The sequence below is a fragment of the Coturnix japonica genome, chromosome 2 (genome assembly GCF_001577835.2).
Source record: "Coturnix japonica isolate 7356 chromosome 2, Coturnix japonica 2.1, whole genome shotgun sequence".
Lineage (NCBI taxonomy): Eukaryota > Metazoa > Chordata > Aves > Galliformes > Phasianidae > Coturnix > Coturnix japonica.
The window spans coordinates 53235459-53248162 of NC_029517.1; positions in this window are offsets into that span (position 1 = coordinate 53235459).

Sequence of the window (12704 nt, forward strand, 5' to 3'; positions counted from 1 at the left end):
GAGTGTGGCTCTAAAAGGACATGCAAAAAGATCTTTTCCACATATATTAAACATTTCAAAATTTTCAGTATTGAAACAAAACACTCCATTTACAGAATTGCCATGTAATTGTTTAAATAGATTTCATTCTTTCTATCCTGGGATGGCTTTCAAGAACCCAGTACCAATGCCTGTCCCTCACCACCAGAATCATATATTTGTAAAACATGAGGATCTGACTAAAGAATACATCTGAATGCTCATAACTTCCCTGTTGAAAAAGTCGAGATAAAAAAAGTAAAATCAATTTAAGATGGTGTGTTCCAAGCCTGCCCAAAAAAACATTTTCATGTGTGATTAACTCAAAATATAATATTTAAAAGTTTCTTTAATTAAAAAAAACATTATTTTTATTAGAGAGATGTTTCATACCAGCACATATGAATTATTCCTATGAAATCTTTCCAGCAAGAAATTTCGAATGTGAATTTTAATTGATTATTTCCTTGATAATGATGAGAATGAAAAAATGCATGCAGATTCCAGCTGACTGCAATACCATAGTTACTTAGCTTCACATTTCTGCTTTACTCACTAGAGCTGATTGCCTGCTTTATCAAAAAATGCAAGAAAACTGTTGACTTTCTAACTTAAATGCTAAATTCTGTTTGCTTTAGAATATAAGACTGCTTAATAGATGGTGGTGGAATATCCAGATAAAATCTTAGAAATAAGAATATGAATTCTACAGATTAAAAATTCATGGTACCATGAATTTGATAGACTCACTGGAAATAATGTGACTAATGTAACAAATAACAATAATGATAAACTGAAAGGGACCTTGAAGTGAAAGTGTACATGGAAGATCTTTATTTGGCAATCAAGTTTACCTATGTTGTATGACAACTGTGACTGTGCATGTCTTATTTGCCATATTTCTTCAGTTTTGTGATTGTTGAGATCTATCTGATGAAGTTCTGTGAAATAAAATTAGATGTCAAAATATCTGAAAGTAGAAATTTATATGTGTTTCCATTTATTCTACCTCTGTCAATTTAACCTAATCAGAAATGTTTATTAACAGATGTCAGTTTCCTGAGTTACATGAGAGAAAGACAGACTTCGTAAATAGGGGGAAAAAGAAGCTAAATAAAACATGAAAAAGAACCCCAAAAAAGAACAAGGAAAAAAAATATTCATTACAAAGATGAGCTTGACATATTAAATATCAAAAAGCAGTAAAATATACAAATGTGCTGAAAAGGTACTCTTTGTTCTTTGGGATAAAATTTCAATACTTTAGTCAAAAAGTTAACATCACCTGAGGCACCCAGTTATAGCATACTTGTCTCTGAGGAAATCCCAAGAGTTCCATATAATAGTATCTTTCATTTAGACAGTCATTTGAATTAAACATTTTTTCCTCCTTTGAAAGAGATAAAGCATCATTATTAGACGAACTGATGATACATTTCAAGTCTTTCTCTCCTGTGGATTCAGCTAGTTCTAACACTGAAAGAAAAATCTTTTAGACTATCAGCATAGCATCTCCACCTCCCAAGAGCAACTAGTTGATACAGTAATGGCACTTAGAAACTTTAATTTTTCTATGATATAGTTCATCAGATCTTAAGAAGAATTTAGGGACTAAGCATTGTGGTATTTTTCTAATGAGTTCTCCATACCAATATTGATAAATGTCCTTTCTTAATCAGAATCTAAACAGCAAAGCTGCCTTGCCCCAGTTATAACTGAGGCAGGTGCCATTCCAACTGAAGATATACCTTAGCTCATTTATCGTTTTTGATGAAATGCTGATTTAAATATACAAAAAATGTGTTTAGCTTTGTTTGTAGTAATTATGCTAATAATCTATGCTAACTCACAACAGATAATCACAACTACAACATAAGTGGAACATTTCCTACATGCTCATTACCTAGTGGATAATCAGTTGACTGAAATGAAATAAAGAGAATGAAGAAAAAGATCATAGCCTTAATGTCTTTGCACTCTTGTGAGATCTTGCATAATTATATGTACATGAAAACCTCCATGAAAAGCAGATTCTTTATTAAGTGGTTGGAAACTACCACTTGCTGCTAGTCCAATTGAAATGCAGCTGTTGGGTAGGAGTATTTTGATTCTTCAGTGGCAAGAGAAAGCAATGTAGACAGGTTGTACAAGGGGTGACAACACAAAGAAGCAGAATGCCAGGCTCCGTTGAAAGGAACATTGCCCAGATGAGGCACTTACAGGATTCATGAACATTTATCTTGGGTATGCAACTTCATCAAAATTGTGTCAGACAAGCAGGATGGTACATAACATTGATTGAAATCTTTAAGGTAAGTCTGCTCTAGGAAGTATATTTTGAGTAATTCACTTTTTTGTTAGTTAAATATTGCTGGCTGGCAAGCTCATTAGTTGCAAGTGTTTCTTAACTGATGAGGACTGCAAAAGTCTATGACACATTTACTAACTATTATTCTTCCACAATGCATGTGCTGGAAATTGCAATCAGAAACACAAACCAAAATAAAGCATATTCATTGAAAAAAAAAAAATAAAAATAGCTAATTTACACCAGTGTCTGGATTTTAGTGTAGCTTCACTTCATGAATTAAATTACAAACATTTATACGGGAAAGTAATAATTAATGCTTCTATGATTTCACTCTACTGTATAATTAATGAATAAACTAGGGCATAAATTATTTTATATTTGATTAGTTACCATTTTATGACAGAATCCCAAATGAATTCACAACTAACATTTATGTGCATGTACTCTTGCTCTCTCCTTAAATACAAGTACACAATATATGCAATGCTGACACTCAGGAAGAACAGATATTCAGAAGAAAGAGTATACTTTAGTAAAGGATATAGAAGGATGTTCTTGATTTCTACTACTAAGAAAGAAATGACTGAGAATATGGAAACAAATTAGAGTAACCTTTGGCTGCAGTCCAGTAGAAGACAGCATTTGCACTTGCCCATGAACATTAGTGGAAGGAAACAACACAGTTCACCTTCATTACCAAAGAAAATGAAATCAGTGCTTGAGAAGTTCATGTCCTTTGCATACAAGAAATTTATTTCTAAATGAATTTACTTCATTTACTTCCAGGAGTTGTTCCACTGTATACTCTTGAGTAACAGAAACCGAGGAAGGGAGTGAGAATGAGTGGTGAAATCAGAAGTAATTTATAATTACATATTTCATTATCTACTTTAAATGTTCTTTAATCTCAAAATAAACTGTTTTCTCAGAGAGGTCAAGAAAGTTCCCTGTTAAGGAAAGAGTATCTTTGATTCTGGCACAGAAGCAATTAATCCTTGCTTTTGTCACTGACCTTTAAAAACAGTGTACAAATGATCCAGTAATTGACAGACTTGATCACATACCAATGACCACTTCCTGTAGGTGTTTTGAATGGTGAAGAAAAATGAAGAGGAGCTGTCTGTCTGATTTTCTTTTTTAAAAAGACAAAAGACTTTTTTAAAAGGTTTCTTTCTCTAGTGCTCCCATTTTGAATGTAAAATGTCGATTATGAAGCGAATGTAAAATGTCAATAATGAAGCAAATGTAAAATGTCAATTATGAAGCAAATGTAAAATACCAATTTAAAATATTTTCTTCAATTTACATTTGAAGTAAGAAGTTTTTATGGAGCATTAAACATATTTTTTCTTTTTTTTCAAATATTTTAAGTTGCTCTCATAGCACTCTGAAATAAATATATCCAGTGCCCGAGACGGTGTATCTAAATCAAGGAAAAAAACCACAATGAAGCATAGTTTGGGGTTATTCCAGTGCTATCCAAAAACCGCGGTACAGAAGATCAAACAGCTGAATACTTCCTCTCATCTGTCTTGTTTCTCACCCATGCAGGTTTTCTTCAGTAGTTTTCTGGCGCATTTGTGGGGTACTGTGTATGGGCAGGGAAGTTTAATTCTGCGCTTAATGGAGGACATAGAATGTATAATTATTTTTCACCCAACTTCCCAAAAGAGAGTATGTATATAATAGCATATTCATAAAGTTTGGAGAGGGAGATTTGTGTAAATACTTGGCAAGCAGAAAAATAATTTGCTAAGCCAATGCAAAACTGCAGATAAATGCTAGTTGAGCTGATTTCATATTAATAAATTGTTCATGAGAACTCAGAGCTACTTATTGGAGTGAGATGTACAACAGCAGACTGTAACTAAACAATCTGAAAAAAAATGACTACTACACATCATTCAAGAAAGGCTGAGCTACTGCTGTGGAACTAGCAGCAGAATCACAGTTGTTCCACAGACAGAGATGTCCTCAGTAAATTCTGTCTTTTCAGAATCTGGATGCGTGTTGCAATTTGCATCATAAACTTTGTATTTAAAATGAAAAAGTAAAGAGAAAACAAGGAAAAAATAATTTGGTTATGTTGTTTATAAGGGAAAGCCCTCCAACAAGCACTCTCCTCTCTCATTTAATCACTCCTCACAACTTACCCCATTCTTCCAGCTTGGGTCTGTTTGCACCTAGATCTAGGAAAAGGAATTGGTTTAAAGGCTGCCTCATGTCAAAAATACAGCCTTCTCTGTGCCCTTCTCCACATATATAAGTCAAAGCTTCACCAAGGTTCAAATGCTGGCTAGACTAGTATGTTTGTATGTGAATAAGGGGTAAATCAAAAACCCTTGTAAAATGTATTTTCTACAGTGGCAGGCACTTTTATAGACAGAAAATTGGTTAAGCATGTTAATAACACAACTTGGAGTATACTATGAAACAAAAGATCTCTCAGTGAACTGACTGGAAAAAAACAGTCTAGCAACGCAGACCTGTAATCATAGCAGCTCACGCTATACACGGCTGATCATTGCTATGGCAACAGACCATGTTTAGTTACATCACTGCAATCAAGGGGGGATAAGCTACAAGGGCAAAGAGATACCAAACAATTTCTGGAAAGAAGAAATGTGTTTGAATATATACACTGAACTATCCACAGTGTCAAACAAATGAAAAAGCAAAGGAAAAAAAAAAGAAAAACTACAAAATGTATGTACAGATATTTGAAGTGAATAAACCAGTCTTATTGTTATCTTACAATTTTCCACATGGATTGCATTTATGTTGAGTGCATTCAGTTTTCTTTGACATTTCTCTAAAGCATGAAATAAGACGATCTGTAAAGCAAACTATCCAAGATAGCTGAAGGAAGAGTAAGCCCTTTTATGATTTTGCTCCAGGATAATACTATTTACTTATTTGATTAATACTGGAAATGCCTACAGCATTACTAAAGGGAAGAAAAAAATATGTTACACTTTTACAGAAGGAGATATACATTATGCGTAGAGAGAACAAGAAAAGAAGGCATGTGGGGAGTAAAGATACTGCTAATGAGACTGTGAGGGACAGCTAGCATGACAGCTCAACTACAGTCCAAATGATGAGCTCAGTGCTCTTAGCTTCATTGAACTGAGTCTTTTCAATGACTTCCAATGATTTCACACCTTCCTAAAAAAGTGAGTTCTTTGACCTCCAAGATATGCAAGAAACAAAGCTTAACGAATGACCGCAGAAGCAAATTCACCAGAGTACTAGAATCTGCTCTGCTGTAAGTCTAAAATACGTGAATGAGCCTAGAAATCAAGTGCAAGGGGATTACTATTTCCTAGTTCATTTCCCATATAAACTTTACTACAGATTGCTTTTGATAAACTTTTCATTTACCATTGCTGTTTAATGTCACATTCTTGTATGGTCAGAAGAATCATATTAAAGTAATGATACATTTTTGATGAAAAGAGAGTCACAAAGAAAAACAGCACAAGTCCATGAAATAATAATAATAAAAAAATTATACCTTAACATGCAAACTGCAAGAATAGCCTTCAGACTCAGATATTCCCTTGGAGGATGAAGTTCTATTATTTCAGACACTAAACAGATTTCCTTGAATTAGGGTAAGCACTATTTTAATTATCAGAATAGTTATACACCTTATCCTATAATACAAAACCTATGATGTGTGTAGTTAAGTCATGGCAAAAAATAATAAAATGCAAGTAAATATAGAACAAAACATAAGATGATTAAAAACACACTGGTGTATATATATAAATGACTAAAATACTATTTAGTCATTATGGGAACACACAAATTTCAGAATGTATCAGTTATAATAATAAAGAAAAAATGTACATGTCTTACAACAGGCACTCAGGTGGTGGAGACACTGACCCTGGAGGTGTTCAAGGAATTTTTGGACATTGCATTGAGGGACATGGTTTAGTGAGAACTATTGGTGATGGGTGGATGGTTGGACTGGATGATCTTGTAGGTCTTTTCCAGCCTTGGTGATTCTGTGACTTAAGCTTCAAGAGGAAAGCAGAGCTGACATTACAGAGGGAGTGGATTTCAAACAGGCAGGCCATAATATCATGCAGAGAAAACATAATTAGTTGATCATTTTTTCCATAAAATAATACAGTGATAAAAAAAATCAGATGAACATGGACAGGCTTGAGAAATGGGACCATGCCTACCTCATGAAGTTCAACAGGGACATGTGCAAGGTCCTTCACCTGGGTTGAAGTCCAAGCACAGATATATGTTGGGTGGAGAATGGCTTGAGAGCAGCCCTGAGGAGAAGGATTTGGAAGTGTCAGTTGATGAAAGATTCAACATGAGCCAGCAATGTGTGCTTGCAGCTCAGAAGGCCAACCATATCCTGGGTTATGTGAGGAGAAGCATGGCCAGCAGATTGAGGGAGGTGATTCTGCCTCTCTACTCTGCTCTCATGAGACACCACCTGGAGTACTGCATCCAGTTCTGGGGCTCCCAACACAAGGACATTGATTTGTTGGAACAAGTCCAGAGGAGGGCCATGAAGATGACCAGAGGGCTGAAGCACCTCCCTATGTGAACACGCTGAAAGGGCGTGGACTCTTCAGCCTGGAGAAGGCTCTGGATGGATCTTACTAGTAGCCTCCAGTACCTGAAGGAGGCCTAAAGGGGCCTACAAGAGTGCTGGAGTGGGACTTCTTGTAAGTCCATGTAGGAACTGAGAAATGAGAAGCAGGTAGACTTAGACTAATTACTAAGAAGAATTTTTTCTTTTCTGTGAGGGTGGTGAGACACTGGAACTGGTTGCCCAGTGATGTTATAGATGCCCCATTCCTGTAAGCACTCAAGGCCAGGTGGGATGGGGCTTTGAGCAACCTGGTCTAGAGGGAGGTGTCCCTGCCTATAGCAGGGGGGTTCAAACTAGGTGATTTTAAAGGTCCTTTCCAACACAAATCATTATGCGACTCTATGGCTTGGGTGGCTACCAGGGCCCCACACAGCTACTCTTAATTCTGCCCTCAACAGGAAGTGAAAGAGAGATGGAAAAAGGGAATGGTAACTAAGACCACTCGCCTGATAATGTCACAGGTGAAATAGGCTTGGCTTGGGGAAGATTACCAATGAATAACAGTGTATAGCAGTGAGAACTAAAAGCAAACTAAAATCACTTTCTCCACTCCTCCTGTCCTCGGGCAATGGGGGCTGCAGTCATTCCATAAACCTGTGTTCACTTTCAGGCACTGCTCCCCATCGTTCCCCAGGTGGCAGCTTCCTCAGGCCTCCTGCCTACCATGGGTTGCTCCCCATGGGCTGCAGCTCTGAACCAGGCCGGTCCTGTGGCAACACCCATAGGCTGTATCTCCATCAGCCTCATCCTTCTCAGTGGCTGTGTGGGCTGCAGGGGAATGGCCTGCTCCTCCATTAGCAAAGGTAAAAATGTTTGGATCACTGAAGCAATAAGAAAGCTCCTAAAATTTTCAGAGGGCTTTTCTAGAATTTAAAAGATGAGCCTTATTTATTTATTATATTAGCTCATTTCATGTTCTTGATATTTGGCCCAAACTGATCTTAAATTTTAAGTTGAAGTATGATGCTCCTAATCATTACAAACAATGTTTATTGAATCCTGCTGGATTTTGACAACATGTCTCTAACCGTAATATTAGATTGACAGCTATCAAATGGAACTTCCTAGAAGTTCAAGAAGACCTCAAGCACTCAGTTTTATGTAATGATTTTGGGGGAGGAAATAACAGCTATTTCAATGCATATATGTAGAACTGAATTCAGTGTGAAAAGGAAAACAAAAAACAGAGAAATCTATTTTTTTTTTTTTTTTCAGACTTTTCACCATGGAAAGCACGGCTTCATCACTAATCTGGGCTGGTTAGCCTTAGGAGTAATCTGAGTTATTCTTTGTTGACAATAGAGATTTGAATCCAGTACAATGTGATTTAATATACTTACAAAGATAATTTTATGCATTAAATGTGTTACAACTGTGACTTAAAGACAAATTCTTGAGACTGTTTCTCAAAGATGATTCTTCTTCAGTGAGATGTTTGTTGGTCAGCATACTGTAAATTTCATGCCATTGCAGAGGTGTTTTTTCCAGTGCTGAGGAATATATATACTGATGTTTCCTCTGCACTAGTAAACACACTAGTGTACCAGTGTTTCATCTGATTGAACAAATAACAAAATAACATGAGTATCTCTAAGTGGAAAAGAGTTTTAACAACAACAACAACAACGATGACGACAAAAAAAAAAAAAAAAAGCAAGCTGACATTGCACTATTTCCAGCTGAATTTCTCCTTTATAACATTGCTCACTAAATATTTTGTGAGGATATTTTAGACAGGATAGGTCTAAGGCATCAAAACACTTAAAAGGAAAATTTTCAATCTAAAAATTTCATTCAAAACCTCTGTAAAGAATTTACTCAGAGGGGTGATAACATTATTTTTTCTTTTTCTTTTCCTTCTTTTTCTTTTTCTTTGTTTCATGTGAAAAGGATGAATTTCATTGGCAGCTTGACAGACTACAAACATTCATCGTTGTTACTACCCACAAAAGAGACTAAGTGATCAAGTTTGACTAAACACTTAATCTGAAGACCTGTTATCAGTACAATGCATTTTTAATCTCTGTCAGTAGAAGAGCTAGAAACTCTACTTGAAAAAATACTTGAAAGAATAAAAACTTCTAAGGAGCTCCTGTGAGGGGGAAATAGCATAGTTTGGTCATAAGAGGATATCTTAGAAGTGGTTTTTGGAAGCAGACATTCTTTTTTAAGAATATGTGTAAGTCTAGCATCTGTTGCCTCTGACAGGGCTTCCCTAGGAGTATGGATGCTTTTATTTTTCATATTAATTTAGAACTGTTTAAGCACTTTAAAGAGCTAAGTCCGATTCTAATGTAAAATAGAATTCTTAACTATTTTGTTTCAAAACAAGCAGAAAAATATGAACCTGCAGAAGCTACACTTCTTATTTTCCTTTTTGTTCTTATGCTAAAACCAAACTTTTAATCCTTCTGAAAATGGCTGGAAAGCCTTCTGTGTATTCCAGTTCAGAATAGGCAAAGTTTATAGCCGTACTTATGAACTTCTCGGTGTAGTAGAATACAGCAAACACAGTGTGCTGCAGACTGACAACACTGAAGCGAAGTAAGCTGAGACTTCAGTAATGGTATGGTAATTTACTTGCTTTTACCTATACCTCCTTCTTGCCGGCCCATGCTGTGTTTTCACATTTTACACACACACAGGCCAGGACAGATTGTCTCTTATGGTATGTCTGTACAGTGGCCAATAAAATGAGATTCTGACAGGTATATCTGAATGCAATTCCCATGAAAATTAGAAAGAATCACGCTCACTGATCTGAAAGCGTGTGCTTGTTTGAAAAATATACTAAAAATATTTCTAAATGGGAATTTCCATATGGAAGTGTCAGGCAAGAGAAATACAACAGCCACATCAAGGCTTTCAGTTTGGCATAACAAGGGGCTTTTCAGGTTCTGTACAAGTAAGATGATGCCACAAGAAGAAATTGCCTTGTGAAGAGAAAGCTGCAGAGATTGCTCCAAGGGTGATCAAAATTTCAAAAGACAAATTCAGAACTGTACATCTGACTTCAGTTTCCCTGGTGGGCTTCGGTTCCTGGGTAGGTCCATATCAAAGTGAATCCCTTCCTCCCTAGCCCTCTGCAGAAGGAAGTTCCAGCCAAAGTGCTAATTAAATGGATCAACAACTGTGGCCTTGATGATCTCAGTAGTTCTTGCTCACAGGTCTAGTTAAAGACAGCCTGAAAGCTGAGGTAAATAAAATAAAGGAAAAATGCAAAGTTTGTGTGCAATAAGAAACAGCTAGGAACCATAGCTTTTAATTCTAGATGTTTGCATTTTAAAGAGAGCAAAGCAAATGATGAGGAAGTAGAAATTAGTTCTGTATATAAGATGAATTGTGTTTGAACCCACTCTGTGTTTCATATGGGTTCATGGCTAATTTATCCCATATTCAATTGGAAGCATATTACAATTGTACCAAACTCTACTTGGCAAATGGGACCATTAGTGTACCTAATGAAGTGTCCACATTCACATCTGCATGTGCAAGCTACCTTCAATTTTGTTGCAAGGTAAGAATGTAAGAGAGCTTAATAATCAATACCTGTAAGATGGTTACATTTCACTAGACAAAGGCCTATCAGTTCTTTCAAAAGCTGATATAGAATCAGAAGAAATAACTGTATTTTAACAGTAGTGAGTGTTTAGCTGTTGACTCCAGAGTCCTGTGTTTGATGAAGTATCAAAGAGAAAACTGAATCAATTTTTAACATTGCCTGTGTATTAATGGCTTCCCTGCTGATTTTTATGTTACTATTCCCTCATCTGTCTGTTTAAACAAAAGTTCATTGAAATGCACTTTGATTTATTTGTACAAAAAAAGTATGTACATGCGTTGTTAGGCCACCTTCTGTGACTTTTCCTGTCTTAAGAGGCATGTGTTCAATAGAACCCTATGCAGAACAGACATAGAAATATCTATCCTTTTCCAGAACAGTGAATTGTTTTATGTGCAGTGAAAATGATCTATTTCTGAAGGAGTGTTTCACTAGAAGTCACACTGTGTTCATATATAATTATGTAAGAACAGTTACATGCTATACACAGATGTAGTCAGTATATGGAATAATCATCTGCTTTGGTTACAAAATTTGATCTCAAATACATAACATTCCAAAACACTACATTATAGTAATAAAATGGTGTTAACAAACATGAATGCAGAAGGTTGAGAAAAAATCAGTTTGCCTGAGTGCTAACAAAGGCATTGGCCATAACTTTCTTACTTTCTAGCTTGGGAAATACAGTTTAGTATTTCTAGTATAATTTTAATGAAAATGGTATTTTAATACAATGTTAACATGAAAACTAGTGTCAGGGTAATAGGAAGGTTTCTAACCTACAGTACAAAATTAAGGAGTATTCAGAATATGTGGCTTACCAATCCATTAAAAACATATGAACTGTGCCTTCATAGCACTTAGTTAAAGGAGAACTAGCAAAGTGATGAATAAATGGCTGAGAAATGTGCAGATTGCCTTGGGAGATGGTGCCTTCTCTTGCAATTGGGAACATTCAGACAAAAGACCAAAAATACTTCCTTGAGTGCTGGGTGGTTTGTGCCAAGTATGAGTGTTCAGCAAGCTGTGTGTCTCGAACAGAAGAGAGTGCCGAGAGAAGTGAGCAGAAGACATAGCCAGATCACAGACACATTTTCTCAACTAAGAACAAGCCTGGAGGAACTGGCTTGTAAGAGCACAGAATTATTCCTGTTCCTGATCATTCTGGTTAGCCTTTTGGTGTTTTTGTTTTCATTTTTAATTATTATTTGTTTGGATTTGTTAGTTGTTTGTTCTTGTTGCTATGTTCAAATATAATTTTTTACAGACTTTTCTTAAAAGATAAGAATCTACTGAGACCCATGTAAAGCAGGTTAAATCAGAGTCATGTTGTAAGGAGACAGCAGTGAAAGTTACCACAGAGCAGACCCAAGTTTGATTAGTCTGTCTGGGTGGCTGCAAATAAATAAAATCAAAGAAGTGACCTCTTCCCTTTCCATTTTCCAAAACAAATGCTCTAACATAAAATCAGTATTCCCACTAGAATCTGTTTTGGCATCCAGTAAGCATGACAAATCATATCCTATGACCTATAAACATAAATTGCCAGACATTCTGGAGATGTAACAGAGTCTTCTTACTCTTTCTGGTTACTTAGCATGACAATATTTTAAAAAATTAAAGTGAGTTCTTGAATCGACAGCCTTGAAGCACCCTTTGTGATCCAGATTAACCTGGTCTCCACCTGCAGCCTACAGGAAGTAGAATTTCATCTGTTAATTACATTACCAAATCCTTAATTACTGAGAATAAAAGGACTTCATCATGTGACAGCTGAGTGAGAATCTGGAGGGCTCTAGTCCTAGTCCCATAATTCATGTTCTCTTTCATTAAAACTACCTTCTACAATTTTGGGGGGTTTCTAAACAGAAATAGAGAAGATACAAACAATGAAATTGCTACTATGTTGCTATTTCATTTACTTCCATGATAAATCTCTCTTAGCATTACACTTTGCAATGCAGAACTAAGTAAGGCAAGACTTAGTGTTCCAGCAGAGGAAGATTCACATAGATTTATACATTCATCCCTACACACAAATGTATAACTCTGATTACATTAGTTCAGCTAATACTCCCTAGGACCAATTTTGATCATGGCCTACCCCCATCCCCAAGGTCCTGATCAGCAGTCTGACATGGACAATATAGAACTCATCCATGTCTGACCCAGATGATGCTCAC